This window comes from Ahaetulla prasina, chromosome 3, assembly GCF_028640845.1.
Source record: "Ahaetulla prasina isolate Xishuangbanna chromosome 3, ASM2864084v1, whole genome shotgun sequence".
Lineage (NCBI taxonomy): Eukaryota > Metazoa > Chordata > Lepidosauria > Squamata > Colubridae > Ahaetulla > Ahaetulla prasina.
The window spans coordinates 181,792,601-181,807,684 of record NC_080541.1 but is presented as its reverse complement, the minus strand read 5'-3'; positions in this window follow the sequence as shown (position 1 = coordinate 181,807,684).

Below are 15,084 nucleotides of genomic sequence, written 5' to 3'. Positions count from 1 at the left end.
TTGTCATTTGACAATGCCAGCAATAGAAATAGCTTGAAAAGGGTTTAAGACAGATTCCTGGAGTAAAAAAGCTACTTGTGACTATTAATAAGAACTGCTACACAGTCACCAGAATCAGAGACAACATGCTGTAAGTCATCTTTTACTGGAATAGTAAGGGTAAGAAGCTAATGTCCATCACTCACTCTCTCTCTCTCTCTCTCTCTCTCTCTCTCTCTCTCTCTCTCTCTCTCTCTCTCTCTCTCTCTCTCTCTCTCTCTCACACACACACACACACACACACACACACATCCATACCTCATTAAAACTTAATTATAAAAGGGCCATTGAAATAAGATAGTCTTCAAGACCTTCTGGAATGAAAGGATGGTAGGAACCAACTGAACTTCTGAAGGCAACGTATTCCAGATTTTTTGGTGGGAAGGGGCTATTATAAAGAAGGCTTAACCCCCGGACTTGCTATTTATGGCAGACAATTTAGGCTTACTCATCAAAAATAAAAGAAATTCAGCATTCCATTTCTCACAGTGGTTGACCAAGTTTTTCTAGAAACAAGACTTTGAACTTCTTAGGCTTTTGATGTGGGCAGCAAAATTCTTACATCTCAATTGAATAGTCTTGATGCTCCTTGTCAGCAGTACAGTCTTTTAGCATCTAATCATAGTTTAGAAATAGAAGTAGCATGAAGTATGGCTCTGTATACTGTATGCTTCACGGAATGAAAGAAGACATTTGATTTATCTTTAAGTTACCTTTTAGTAATTTTATAGTAATTTTAGCAAAATCTTATTTCAGATTTGTATCTTTTAAACTGCTTGTACCTTTGAAATCTTTAAATTTGTAGTTAAAACTTTTCCCCCCTCCTAAGAATTGAAGAAAACCCATCCTGTGCTGTGAAACATATTGATCCCAAAGTTTCTAAAAGATAAAAAGCAGTTAACAAGCAATTTCTGAAATGATTAGAAAATGAAATATACAAAAACAGTATCCTTTCAAACATATCAACCACCGTTTGATCAAGTTCAGAGGTGGGTTTCAGCAGGTTCTGACCAGTTCTGGAGAACCGGTAGCGGAAATTTTGAGTAGTTTGGAGAACCGGTGATAAAAATTCTGACTGGCCCCGCCCCCATCTATTCTCTGCCCTCCAAGTCCCAGCTGATTGGGAGGAAATGGGGATTTTGCAGTAACCTTCCCCTGGATTGGGGAGGGAATGGAGATTTTACAGTATCCTTCCCATGCCATGCCACGCCTACCAAGCCACGACCACAGAACCGGTAGTAAAAAAATTTGAAACCCACCATTGATCAAGTTGGCTATTCCTTCATTTAGAGACCTTATGAGGAACAACTGTCTGAAGCAGAGGTCTCCAACCTTGGTCCCTTTAAGACTTGTGGACTTCAACTCCCAGAGTCCCTCAACCCCTGGTCTGAAGCACTTGTGGGTGATCTCAAGTCCTCTCCTTACCTGGAGAGGAATTATCAAAGAGCTGGTCTACTCACTGGCTCTTCATTCTGCCATGGTTGTCAGCTCCACTTTTCACAGAGCTGTCTTCAGTCTGCTACTTCTTCCCCAGAAAACAAACTATACCCTATTTTCTGAATTAGTTAGGACAGGGGTCTCCGACCTTGGTCCCTTGTGCTGGCTGAGGGACTCTGGGAGCTGAAGTCCACAAGTCTTAAAGGGACCAAGGTCGGAGACCCCTGAGTTAGGAGATTATGAAAACCAACAGGTGAAACATATTGCAAAACAGTAGCTAAAATAATTATCAATCTAAGTCAAAATAGCTGGTTTATAAGCAGTTTATTGATTGATTACTAGATCTGAAGTCTGAAATGCTGCCCCCTCCACAGATTCAGGCCAAACTTCCTGTTCTGCACTACAAGATCCTTTTTGGTGATTAAAGGAATTCCTGGAGCTTGAAATGTGTTCCTTTTCAGAAAGCAAGTAATTCAGCCTCCCCCACACTCCCCGTTTGGTAACTGGCAGACAGTTTTCCTATGGTACATCTAGGGGGTCGTTCTGCAGTGGGTGGGAGGCTGTCAAGGAAGGTCTCTAAAGCTCCACATCGTGATGTTTGCGAAGCAGACGGAAAGCAATACTGGTAGTTGTGAGGGCCGCCGTGTGTGCAGGCTGCAGGCAGAGGCACTCGGAATTATTCTAGCCCTGCCTGGGGAGCATCACAATCAAATGAGAAGCAAGCTGTACAAGTGGCTAATGCCACACTGTGCTTGAAAGAACAAGCAGTTCCCCCTGAGGCTGTCAACAGAAGAGAAAGTCCCTCAAAATATCAGGTTGCACAAAATCCCTCCTTCAAGTCAAGAGAAGAAGGTTTTGCCTGTGTACTGCAGACCATACAGAAACAGCCCCAGGCACAAAAACCGGCATGTGCATCATTTTCTTTGGCATTGGTCTTATTAGGATGCAGAAACAAAACCCTTTCCAGTAGCTTTTCTTGCTTCCTGTCCATTGTTTTTCCTGCGGTGCTAAATGTTGTGGGTGCTCCAGCACTGGAGGTTCTTAAGAAGAGATTGGACAACCATTTGTCTGAAATGGTATAGGGTTTCCTGCTTGAGCAGGGGGTTGGACTAGAAGACCCCACAAGGTCCCTTCCTCTATTATCCTCTGTTATATATAATAACTCTGTTATTCTCTCTGACTGTCTGTAAAGGAGAACATAACACTTGTTGATAACCTACTCTATAACACTGAGGTGATTGACAACTATATTTTATCTTTTTGTCCGGCCTTTTTCAAACTGGTGCTCCCTGCACATTTTAGACTATGTTAATTAATTCACATAATCCTTAGCAAGCCTGGCTAAGGATAATGATAATTGAGGGAATCAGATTCAGGGAAATTATTCTTGGAAAGCCAAAGGGGATAGATGACAAATGTCTGCTTTCCATCAGCTTATTGTTCTGAAGCACCAAAAAAAACACCCCAGCTTGAGGTAAGTTGTAGCTAGTTGTCCTTATCATCATGCTTGGCTTTCAAGATTCATTGTTTCTAGTTGGAACAGTGGATTAGTTGAAATCACGTTTCAAGAAGTCAAAATACATAGAAGAGCTTTAAGAGTGTTTGGCAGGTATGGTTTGGGATCAAATGGATCTTAGTACCAGTATATCTCACGATCTTCATCAGAAGTTCTCCTTAGAAAACGGCACACTCCTTATTTGGAAAAAGTGGAAGGTTTTGTTTTTGTTTTGTTTCCTAAACTTTAAATCCCAGCAGATCTCACCATTAACCGTGCTGGCTGGGCTGCTGGGAGTTGTCATTCAGCCATATATTGTTCATCAGAAAGCAGACTGTGATCATTGATTGATGGTGCTAAATTTCAGGAGCCAGGTGAAAAATCGTTTATTTGCCTGACATTTTCTATATTTTTAATAACAAAAAACCCTTATTTTTTCCTGCTCTTCTTACTCTATTTTAATGAATAGTATCTGTTAAATTCTTTCACTATTTATATCTTTTCATGATGTTAACATTACGGATAATTTTGAAATTGAAAATTATGATTATTTGAATAAATAAATGGATCAAATTGTACCATGTTATTTGAGACTGGGAGAGATATTAAAAGATAGTTGAAAAATAGCACTAGCTTTCTGCAGAATAAATACTTTCCTATAAAACTATGATGCTAGCTGGTAACAGCTGAAAAGCTAAAAAGCTGAAAAGCTCCTTAAGTGGATTACAACTGGGCAAAAAAAATTGGGCCAATATGTTCCTTTGAATGCCTTCCCCGTATGCCTTCCAGAAGTGTTAGGACTAAAATTCCCAGCATCATCAACTCTCATGGACGGTGGGTGGGGATTCCGAACCATGCCATGGGAATCCAGGAAGATGAAAAGGTTACAAAAAAGTCAGTGGGAGTGAGTAGGAGAATATCTCTGGAAAGGCAATTTTTCATATTTCTCTGTGTATCTGTCTATGCACACAAAATGTTCATAGTGTACAAAATGACAACTACAATGGGCAAACAAAGTCAGGATTTCCAAGAACTGGGATAGTTATATTTATTTATTTGCCTATGTTTGTATTCATGCAACTTCAGCTTTTGTGTGTGTGTGTGTGTGTGTGTGTGTGTGTGTGAGAGAGAGAGAGAGAGAGAGAGAGAGAGAGAGAGAGAGAGAGAAAGTGAGAGAGAGATCGAGCTAAGTTAATATTCTGAGCAAATTTTTAGGTTTAATAGTTTTATACATTTTTTTGTATAAAATGGCAAAATAATGCAGTGAAAATGTTCAGTAGTTTGATGCTAAGATTGGTAGTATGGTCAAAAGGGAGCTCCAAAGGCCACAAAAATGTAGTATAGGAGCCTCTATTCATGATGCATAAAAGGGTTGAGTGTATCTAGGTAGAATTCGCTTTACGGAAGCCTCAGAAAGCAACCAGTGTAAGCTAAACTGATATGAATTGATACTGGCACAAGTACGTTGGACGTTTGGTAAAACAACCACACTGCTGTTGCTTCCATGTGCTTTGATCTTTCTAGTTATACCAGTTGGGTGCAAACTGGTTCTTACTGGCTTTGAGATAACCCAGCATCTCCAGTGATGACAGCTCCTCCTTTCCATCCACCCCCAGCTCAAAGTTGGCATCAGCTGCTTTTGTCAACAGTGATTGAAAACCAAACCCGGCTGGCATGCTTTCTCTGTGATCTTGTTAATTAAGAAATACATTTAATTAGCAGCACCCCAGCTGTGACTCAGATAATAATCATGATATAAACATGAGAAGGTTTTAACCATTTCTATCGGGATACATTAAAATTAGACGAATGTAAGAACATGACTATGGTGGTGGCCAGCTCCTGAGAGACACTTCTATCTCTGGGATGACCCTCCCCAGGGAGACAAGAGGCAGGTATCAGATCTCTTCTCTGCACATCCTACTGATCCCACAGGTTGTGCTTCAGAACTTTGAGACAGTTCAGAATAAAAACAAAAAGGACCATGAAAGCTGAATAACATATAGGAGATAATTAAATCATGGCCATCCATGAAGTTTTTACTAGAACTAATTGGGGAGATTTTACACTAAATTCTAGGCATCTTTATTCATAAATTAGCTGTGTTGAGTTTAATGTGTTTATTTCAAGCATAGGTCTGTATAGAGTGTAACTATAATTAATCAGTTGGCTTAGTCTTAATTGGTCCCTCTAACCAACTTGCTCAGACTGAAGAAGCTCCTCAGATAAGCAGTGAAATGTTTCAGACCAAAAAGAAAAAAAGGTCAGTTGCCATGACTCAACTTCCAGACACTCTATCTGGATGACTGAGAATCTTCATTGGCATTTGGCTTAGTCTTAAATAGATTAACAATACAGTATGTCCTATGAGTAACTGAGCACCAGATATTTTCATGTTTTAGAGCGATATAAAACTATACCTTGTTTTGTGAAAAGAGAAACAGCTCTCAAGATCTTTGCTTTTATCCTGAATACATTGAAGTAGTTTTGAGAGTTAGTCCTTGTATGGACAGAATAGAATTCACTTAATGGAAAATGTTTATATTAAGGTGAATCAGCAAGATTAATTCCCAGGAAAATGTACTTAGGATTGTGGTCTAAAAAAAGGTTCCCATTCCTTCCTTCTTTCATCCCTCCCTCCCCTCCCCTGTAGGACATTGACCTCTATCAATAGATGTAACTCAGTCTGTCCATGATATCTTTGCTTTCATCTGTGGGAGGTTGCAGTGTGCAAGCTGGACTGCAGGACAAAATGGTGGAAAGTTGGCCTTCCCACTTTAAAAAGAAAAAGTGAGAGACAAGTAGCTGAGTGATCTTTCTACCAAGTAAAAGTGTGGACCCTCAATTTTAGAGACTTCTGAGTGATAAATAATTTTGTCGATTGCAGTGCATCTCTCCCAAAGTGCAGGCTGGAATTATGGGGCCCCAAAGATATATTTTGGAGCACAAGCCATGTTTCCCCCATATTTAACAGACTTTTAAATATCTCTTAAAATGGAGCTGTCTGTAGACATCTGAAAAGAGGGGCAAAGGATAAATTGTGCATTGCGGTGTTAGAACCTAAATCCTAGCCCTTATGTATTTGCACATGTTGTTGTAATGCGGAGCTTCCATGGTGATGCCTTGATGTATGTTTCATTAATAATAATAAATAATAATATTTTAATTTGTATACCGCCCTTCTCCCGAAGGACTCAGGGTGGTGAACAGGCAGATAAAATACAGACATACACAATAATTAAAACAACCCTTAAAAAACTGATTTAAATTTGCCCAAAAATTAAAACAATATACACCCCCATAAAATTACAAAAATTTAAGAACCCATCAAATTCAGTTAAAATTAAAGGTAAAAATCAAGCTAGTCCAGCCATCCGAAATAAATAGGTTTTAAGTTCGCGGCGAAAGGTCCTAAGGTCAGGTAGTTGTCGAAGCCCGAGGGGAAGTTCGTTCCACAGGGTCGGAGCCCCCACAGAGAAGGCCGTCCCCCTGGGGGCCGCCAGTCGACACTGTTTGGCTGACGGCACCCTGAGGAGTCCCTCTCTGTGGGAACGCACCGGACGATGGGAGATAGAGGCCGGCAGTAGACGGTCCCGTAGATAGCCCGGTCCTAAGCCATGGAGCGCTTTAAAGGTGGTAACCAATACCTTGAAGCGCACCCGGAAAACAACAGGTAGCCAGTGCAGTCTGCGCAGGATAGGTGTTACGTGGGAGCTCCGAACCGCTCCCTCAATAACCCGCGCAGCCGTGTTCTGGACTAGCTGAAGTCTCCAGGTGCTCTTCAAGGGGAGCCCCATGTAGAGAGCATTGCAATAGTCCAGGCGAGAGGTAACGAGAGCATGAGTGACCGTGCATAAGGCATCCCGGTCCAGGAAGGGACGCAACTGGCGGATCAGGCGAACCTGATAGAAAGCTCTCCTGGAGACGGTCGCCAAATGATCTTCAAAGGACAACCGATCATCCAGGAGCACGCCCAAGTTGCGTACCTTCTCCATCGGGGCCAATGACTCACCCCCGATAGACAGCCGCATCTGCAGCTGACTGTACCGAGGTGCCGGCATCCACAGCCACTCCGTCTTGGAGGGATTAAGTTTGAGCCTGTTCCTCCCCATCCAGACCCGTACGGCTTCCACACACCGGGTCAGCACTTCGACAGCTTCACTGGGGTGGCCCGGGGTGGAAAAGTACAGCTGAGTGTCATCAACGTACAGTTGGTATCTCACCCCGAAGCCACTGATGATCTCACCTCATTGTTTTGGCATCATTGTGGTTAAGGACAGATGCTTATGTAGCTGCCTACTATGACAGCGATCCCCAACCTTTTTGGCTCTGCGGACTTGCAGCAGCGGAGGCAGTGGGTGGCGGTAGGGGGGAAGGTATGGTTTTGCGTTAGCATTCCCATTCATGGACAAATGGAGCTTTATGCACTCTCCTGCTACTTGCACAGCCCAGTTTCTAACAGCTGCGGACTAGGGGTTGAGGACTTCTATACTTTATGACCTTTCTTGCCACATTTGTTATGTAAACCACTGAAGCTGTTAATGAATATGGCTTTCCCATTGACTTTGCTTGTCAGAAGATTGCAAAAGGGAATCACACAACCCTGGGACTCTGCCGCCATCATAAATATAAGTCGTTGCCAAGCACCCAAATTTTGATCACATGACCACGGGGGTGCCGTAATGGTTGTAAGTGTGAAAAATGGTCATGTCATTATTTTCAGTGAAGTTGGTAACTTTGAATGAGACCTAAAGGAACTGTTGTAAGTCAAGGACCACCTGTATTATTTAAAAGCAAGAAAAAATCCTAGAAAATGGTCAGTTATTATTATTATTATTATTATTATTATTATTATTATTATTATTATTATTATTATTATTATTATTATTATTAATTTGATTTTTATACCGCCCTTCTCCCGAAGGACACAGGGCGGTGAACAGGCAGATCAAATACAGACAGACACAATAATTAAAACAACCCTTAAAAAACTGATTTAAATTTGCCCAAAAATTAAAATAATATACACCCCCATAAAATTACAAAAATTTAAGAACCCATCACATTCAATTAAAATTAAAGGTAAAAATCAAGCTAGTCCAGCCATCCGAAATAAATAGGTTTTAAGTTCGCGGCGAAAGGTCCTAAGGTCAGGTAGTTGTCGAAGCCGAGGGAAGTTCGTTCCACAGGGTGAGCCCCACAGAAGGCCCTCCCCTGGGGCCGCCAGTCGACACTGTTTGGCTGACGGCACCTGAGGAGTCCCTCTCTGTGGGAACGCACCGGACGATGGGAGATAGAGGCCGGCAGTAGACGGTCCCGTAGATAGCCCGGTCCTAAGCCATGGAGCGCTTTAAAGGTGGTAACCAATACCTTGAAGCGCACCCGGAAAACAACAGGTAGCCAGTGCAGTCTGCGCAGGATAGGTGTTACGTGGGAGCTCCGAACCGCTCCCTCAATAACCCGCGCAGCCGCGTTCTGGACTAGCTGAAGTCTCCGGGTGCTCTTCAAGGGGAGCCCCATGTAGAGAGCATTGCAATAGTCCAGGCGAGAGGTAACGAGAGCATGAGTGACCGTGCATAAGGCATCCCGGTCCAGGAAGGGACGCAACTGGCGGATCAGGCGAACCTGATAGAAAGCTCTCCTGGAGACGGTCGCCAAATGATCTTCAAAGGACAACCGATCATCCAGGAGCACGCCCAAGTTGCGTACCTTCTCCATCGGGGCCAATGACTCACCCCCGATAGACAGCCGCATCTGCAGCTGACTGTACCGAGGTGCCGGCATCCACAGCCACTCCGTCTTGGAGGGATTAAGTTTGAGCCTGTTCCTCCCCATCCAGACCCGTACGGCTTCCACACACCGGGTCAGCACTTCGACAGCTTCACTGGGGTGGCCCGGGGTGGAAAAGTACAGCTGAGTGTCATCAACGTACAGTTGGTATCTCACCCCGAAGCCACTGATGATCTCACCTCATTGTTTTGGCATCATTGTGGTTAAGGACAGATGCTTATGTAGCTGCCTACTATGACAGCGATCCCCAACCTTTTTGGCTCTGCGGACTTGCAGCAGCGGAGGCAGTGGGTGGCGGTAGGGGGGAAGGTATGGTTTTGCGTTAGCATTCCCATTCATGGACAAATGGAGCTTTATGCACTCTCCTGCTACTTGCACAGCCCAGTTTCTAACAGCTGCGGACTAGGGGTTGAGGACTTCTATACTTTATGACCTTTCTTGCCACATTTGTTATGTAAACCACTGAAGCTGTTAATGAATATGGCTTTCCCATTGACTTTGCTTGTCAGAAGATTGCAAAAGGGAATCACACAACCCTGGGACTCTGCCGCCATCATAAATATAAGTCGTTGCCAAGCACCCAAATTTTGATCACATGACCACGGGGGTGCCGTAATGGTTGTAAGTGTGAAAAATGGTCATGTCATTATTTTCAGTGAAGTTGGTAACTTTGAATGAGACCTAAAGGAACTGTTGTAAGTCAAGGACCACCTGTATTATTTAAAAGCAAGAAAAAATCCTAGAAAATGGTCAGTTATTATTATTATTATTATTATTATTATTATTATTATTATTATTATTATTATTATTATTATTATTATTATTATTAATTTGATTTTTATACCGCCCTTCTCCCGAAGGACTCAGGGCGGTGTACAGGCAAAAGTAAAAACAAACAATACAATATACAATTTAAAATACAAGTTAAAAAACTTATTATAATTAGCCTAGAAACTTTAAAATATATAAAAAACTAAAACCCCATTTAAAATTAGTAGTAAGAAATTTAAAATCGATAAAATTATAAAATTTATAAAATTTATAAAATTTAAGCCAGCCCCGCGCGAGTAAAAAGATGTGTCTTCAGTTCGCGGCGGAAGGTCCGAAGGTCAGGTATTTGGCGTAAGCCCGGGGGAAGCTCATTCCAGAGTGTGGGAGCCCCCACAGAGAAGGACCTTCCCCTGGGGGCCGCCAGCCGACATTGCTTGGCGGATGGCACCCTGAGAAGTCCCTCTCTGTGAGAGCGTACGGGTCGGTGGAAGGCATGCGGTAACAGCAGGCGGTCCCGTAAGTACCCAGGCCCTAAGCCATGGAGCGCTTTAAAGGTCGTAACCAAAACCTTAAAGTGCACTCGGAAAGCCACAGGTAGCCAGTGCAGTCTGCGCAGGAGCGGTGTTACGTGGGAGCTACGCGTAGCTCCCTCTATCATTGTATTCATATGCAGGATATCTATAGATTAAACAAATATTTAATTTTAGTTGATGAATGAGAATAGCCAACGAAGCATTTCTTTTTCATTGGGTAAGGGTCTTTGTTGTGACATATTTATTTTGGAATTCAAATTGATATTTTTGCAAAATAGTTGTTTGCCTTCAGGGTTAAATACTCTTGTGATAACAATGGAATATTTATTGCATTTCCTACAACCATAAGAAAAAAAACCCTTCCTCCTTTTTTAAAAAGTATGACTATAAAGATTATCTGTCACAGTCTGCCTCTGCTTGGTGCCCTCCACATGTATTAGACTGCAGCTACTTCAGCTATATTAGACTGAAATTCGGAGAACTATGTGTGTTTGCCTTCAAATTAGTTTTGGCTCCCGGGAACTACCTGAACAAGACTCTGCAGTATTCTTGGCAAGATTTTAAAGGGGTTTGCCATTGTCTGCTTCCTAGTGCCGAGAGGGAGTGACTGGCCCAACGTCACCCAATTGGCTTCAGGCCTAAGGTGATACCTGAACTCCCGTTCCTCCCGTTTCTAGCTTGGCACATTAACCTCTACTCCAAACTGGCCCTCTCTAAGAATGGACATCCAGTCATTTGGAAGCAACCAGATTGGAGAAAGCTGAACTATGATCTAACATGCAATACTAAATGTATGAAGTACATGGATCATAAGCAAACTGTGTGCTTAAATAGCCACTCTCTGCTGGGAGAGGAAGTGATAGCTTCCCAGCCTTTTGCGGGGAGCTGGGAGGACCAAAAATATGGAAGACTGATTAATCCATCCAGGTTATTTCTTGTTGGAAGAGGTGAATCAGATAACAGAGACCTGGGGTGGCTAAATAATTCATGTTGTGTGAACACAGCTTCTAGGTAACCTTCAAATGACTATTAGTAAGCAGATCATTTTTTGTTAGAGGAAGTGTGCTTTTCTGAACATGGATTACATAATTGGTATAAATAATAATTAATTGAGAGGGTTTTACTGGCAAGCTATTCTACGTACAGGTTTCTTGACAACCATTGGAAACAACATTTTTACTGGCAACTGTAATTTCAATTCAATTACATGAACAAAAGAGAACTCTGACTTGTGAAAGCTCAGCATTGAAGAGGGGAATCAGGCATTTTGGTCCCAAGGCAGCACATATGACGTGTTTCAGCTGAGAATTAAACAAGTGATTTGCCGTCTCTTGGTTTTTTGTTGCGCACAAGATGATAATCCTTCTGTTCTCATTACCTTGGTTACATATGATGACGTGAACTTTTGAGACAGGGTCTGTCCTTAGCAGAGCAACCCCTTGTACAATGTGGTCCTTATCTCAGTTGGAGACTTTGAAGAACGATAATAATGTAGAGGAATAACAATGAAGAACAAATAAATGGCTTAAATTGAATTTCTGGGTAATTGGCTGAATGCCAAAGGCTCAGAACTTAGATAGTCTCCACTATTAAGAAACTTCCCATCCAGAAATATTCTGTTGGAGCCCAGTGATTCACAGCTATATGGCCAAAATATTCACCTCCGTTGTATTGGATGTCTGTCTTTGTATCATACTTTGCTGGGAGTTTCTCAATCATATTATTTAAAAGTGGTCTGGAGCTTTCAATCATTAACTGGTTTCTCAGTAAAATTGCAGTTTTTGTTGTACTGCTGTTGTTATTTGAAGTGCCATCCGCCCCTTTCCTCCAAGAAACTCATGTATACTATATAATGTATGTATACTGTATACTATAACTATGGTATATAGTCCTTCCCATTTTATTTTTTTCTAGCCTAGTCACAAGTGAATTAATCTAAGAAAAAGCAACTAGCCCAGCATTGCCAACTGAACATCATTCTTGTGTAGGTTTTGATTTCATACAACATTCTGATTTTGGGATAGGCAACCATTGATCATCAGTTATTTCGAGTAAAACTATTAGTACAGCAGCATGACCAATTTTCAGGAACTTTGGAAGCTGAAATACAAAGGAGAAGAAGAAGGTGAAGTTTCCCATCTCTGCTTTAATTTCTAGTCCATACTGCCTTTTTTCTCATGATCTTGGAGGCTACCTTAAATAATATATGCTACTCACTTTAACATAATACTTAAACACAAAGTAAGCATTGTGGGATTATATAACTGATTTCAGATGTTTGGGAAAAAAATAACGCATGAAGGGGAGAAGCTCTAGACCAGGGGCCCCCAACCCCCACTCCATGGACTGGCACTGGGCCACGGCATGCCAGAAACCAGACCGCACAAACAAGTGAAGTCCCATCCATGGGATGCAGGCAGCACACGAAACTATGCCCCCTCTGGGTCCACGGAAAAACCTTTCCCCACAGAACCCAAAAATTTGGGGGCCGCCGCTGCTCTAGACCAGGGGTCTCCAACCTTGGTCCCTTTAAGACTTGTGGACTTCAACTCCCAGAGTCCCTCAGCCAGCAAAGCTGGCTGAGGAACTCTGGGAGTTGAAGTCCACAAATCTTAAAGGGACCAAGGTTGGAGACCCCTGCTCTAGACTACCAATTTCTGACCTCGTCATGTTAAGGAAAATATATATTATTTATTAAATTTATATGCCACCCATCTCACTGATAAGGCATTAAATAAGACTGCAGTTGCATTCAATTGAACAGATTGTTTTTATTTGGTTAGGAATCTGGTCTCCCCAACATTTCTGATTTCATGGAATCCGTACGTCAAATGATTACTGTGGGGATGAACAGGGGCATTCACATAAGGTCTTAAGGCGTGGGAAGAAAAGTGCAATACAATGGCATGAAAAGTAAATTATGAACAAATAGTGGCTAATCTCCTCCCATCAACCCCTAGGTAAGATCAGGGCATTCACCTCCATGCTATCAGGTCATATTAACCTTTAAGGTAGCTGCACAATTCCTCTTCCTGATTCCAGAGTCTTCTCCTCTCTGCAGAGAGAAATTTTAGCTGCCACAAAAGAGCTGCCTGCCAGGCCATGGTGGAATTTGTGTCCAAATAAACTGTCATGTAAATGGGCCCTTATGTATATTTATAGGGAGCCTTCTTGCCAGCTGGAATCTAATAGGGTGTAAAATAAACTGTGAAACTGCCTGGATGAGGAGGACTTACGCCCTCTGCATTCCATCTGCATGCCTGTGGCTGACTTATATTATCCACGCCACAGCCTCCCATGCATTGCCAAGAGATCTGTAACCCAGGCAAATAGAGCTGATTGCCCAAAGATTAAAAACATCCTGGAAACCCTCAGCCTGAAGAGTGGGCTCCTCAAATGCTGGGATCACTGATCTGAGAACATCCAAAAGCAGAACTTCTAGGCCAACTGGTTGGCCATGTTTTAGAGGCAAATGAGTGAGATGCAGAGGCTACAGGAGAAGGAGGAACTGCCTCACCTTTGCCTATCACTTGTATTATGGACTCCCAAACAGATTTCTTCAAATATCAAGCTCTACAGAGGCTTAAAGGACACAGGAGAAGAACAGAAGAAAGATGACAGGCAAAACACTCCACTCTGGCCTCTGTTCTCAAACATATTGTGGTACATGCCTACAGAGGAAAACGTGCTTCTGGGTTTCCGATAGACCCCATATGATTTTAGGGTGCTAGAGTCTATTGAGAAGGAAGCCTGTGATTGAGCAAGCATTTCTTCAGCTTGCTTAAAGCACCAAATTCTGTCATCCTGGCAGTGAGCCTCCTACCATGTATTCAGCTGGAGAAGAAAACTTCTGAGCTGGAAAACATCCCAGGCTGTCTGAGATGCTTCTTTTAAAATTTTATTCTTTTTTTTTTGCCAACAGGAGGGATGGCTCTAGTTAAGGGAAAGAACAGTTCCCTCTTGAGATAGGCACAAACAGAGTCACTTTATCCATCTGGACAGTGCATCTGCCATAGGGCCTTGGCTCACACCTCAATCCCTGCATCCCCAAGCTAATTAATCTGCCTCTGAGCCTAACCAACATATCTGAGACCAGAAAAGCAACTTGTATGTGTGTGTGTGTGTGTGTGTGTGTGTGTGTGTGTGTCTGCATGCGCGTGTGCTTGAGAGACAGAAAGGGCGCAATGCAGACGTAGCATGATACACGGAGCAAACGGCTTGGAATTAGAAATCTTGTGGTCACTCAAGAACTGCACAAAGGCTGCAGGCCAGAATAAGATGCCCTTTTAAAGATGATGTGTTGTTGCATGACAGCGCAATTATAAATATATAAGTGAGGACCAAAGCAGAAAAGGAGAGAAGATGAAAGTAGATTATCTCTATATATGAAAGGAGTCGGCATTCTGACAGCATCCAGATATTTTGGACTCAAGCCCAGCCAGCCCAACCTATATAGCAAGGGATTGTTATCACTGTGGTCAAAAACATCTGAAGGGCAAGTTCCTTTATCCCCAGTTCAGTAGGGGATGCATGCCTGAACACTGCACAAAATCTCTTGCAGCATGTTTATATGGACATAATTTTATGAAAACTTATTTTTACCTTAAAATGCATTGGAAAAAAATAAGAATAAGAAGAAAATGAGGAACATTAGGTTGTTCTTGGCATCAAAATCTAAGCAAAGATACATGTGCCAATGTGCCATGGCCCTTGCAGGGCACTTCCACCATTCCAAGACTGAATCTGTACCAGCACTATCCACAGCTCCTTCTGGTTTTTATATGAAAGCTTTAATTGTGCCTTCATGGTCACCCTCTTGATTTTATTAACCATACCTTGGGAACTTCTCTGCTCTCTGCCTTATGATTCCAAGTCATTCTGATAATGGAGCCCCATTTACTCTTTTCTTAGCTGGGATGCCGGAAGCCATTATAGCAATGGTGAAATCCAAATTTTTTCCCTACTGGTTCTGTGGGCGTGGCTTGGTGGGCATGGCAGGGGAAGGATACTACAAAATCT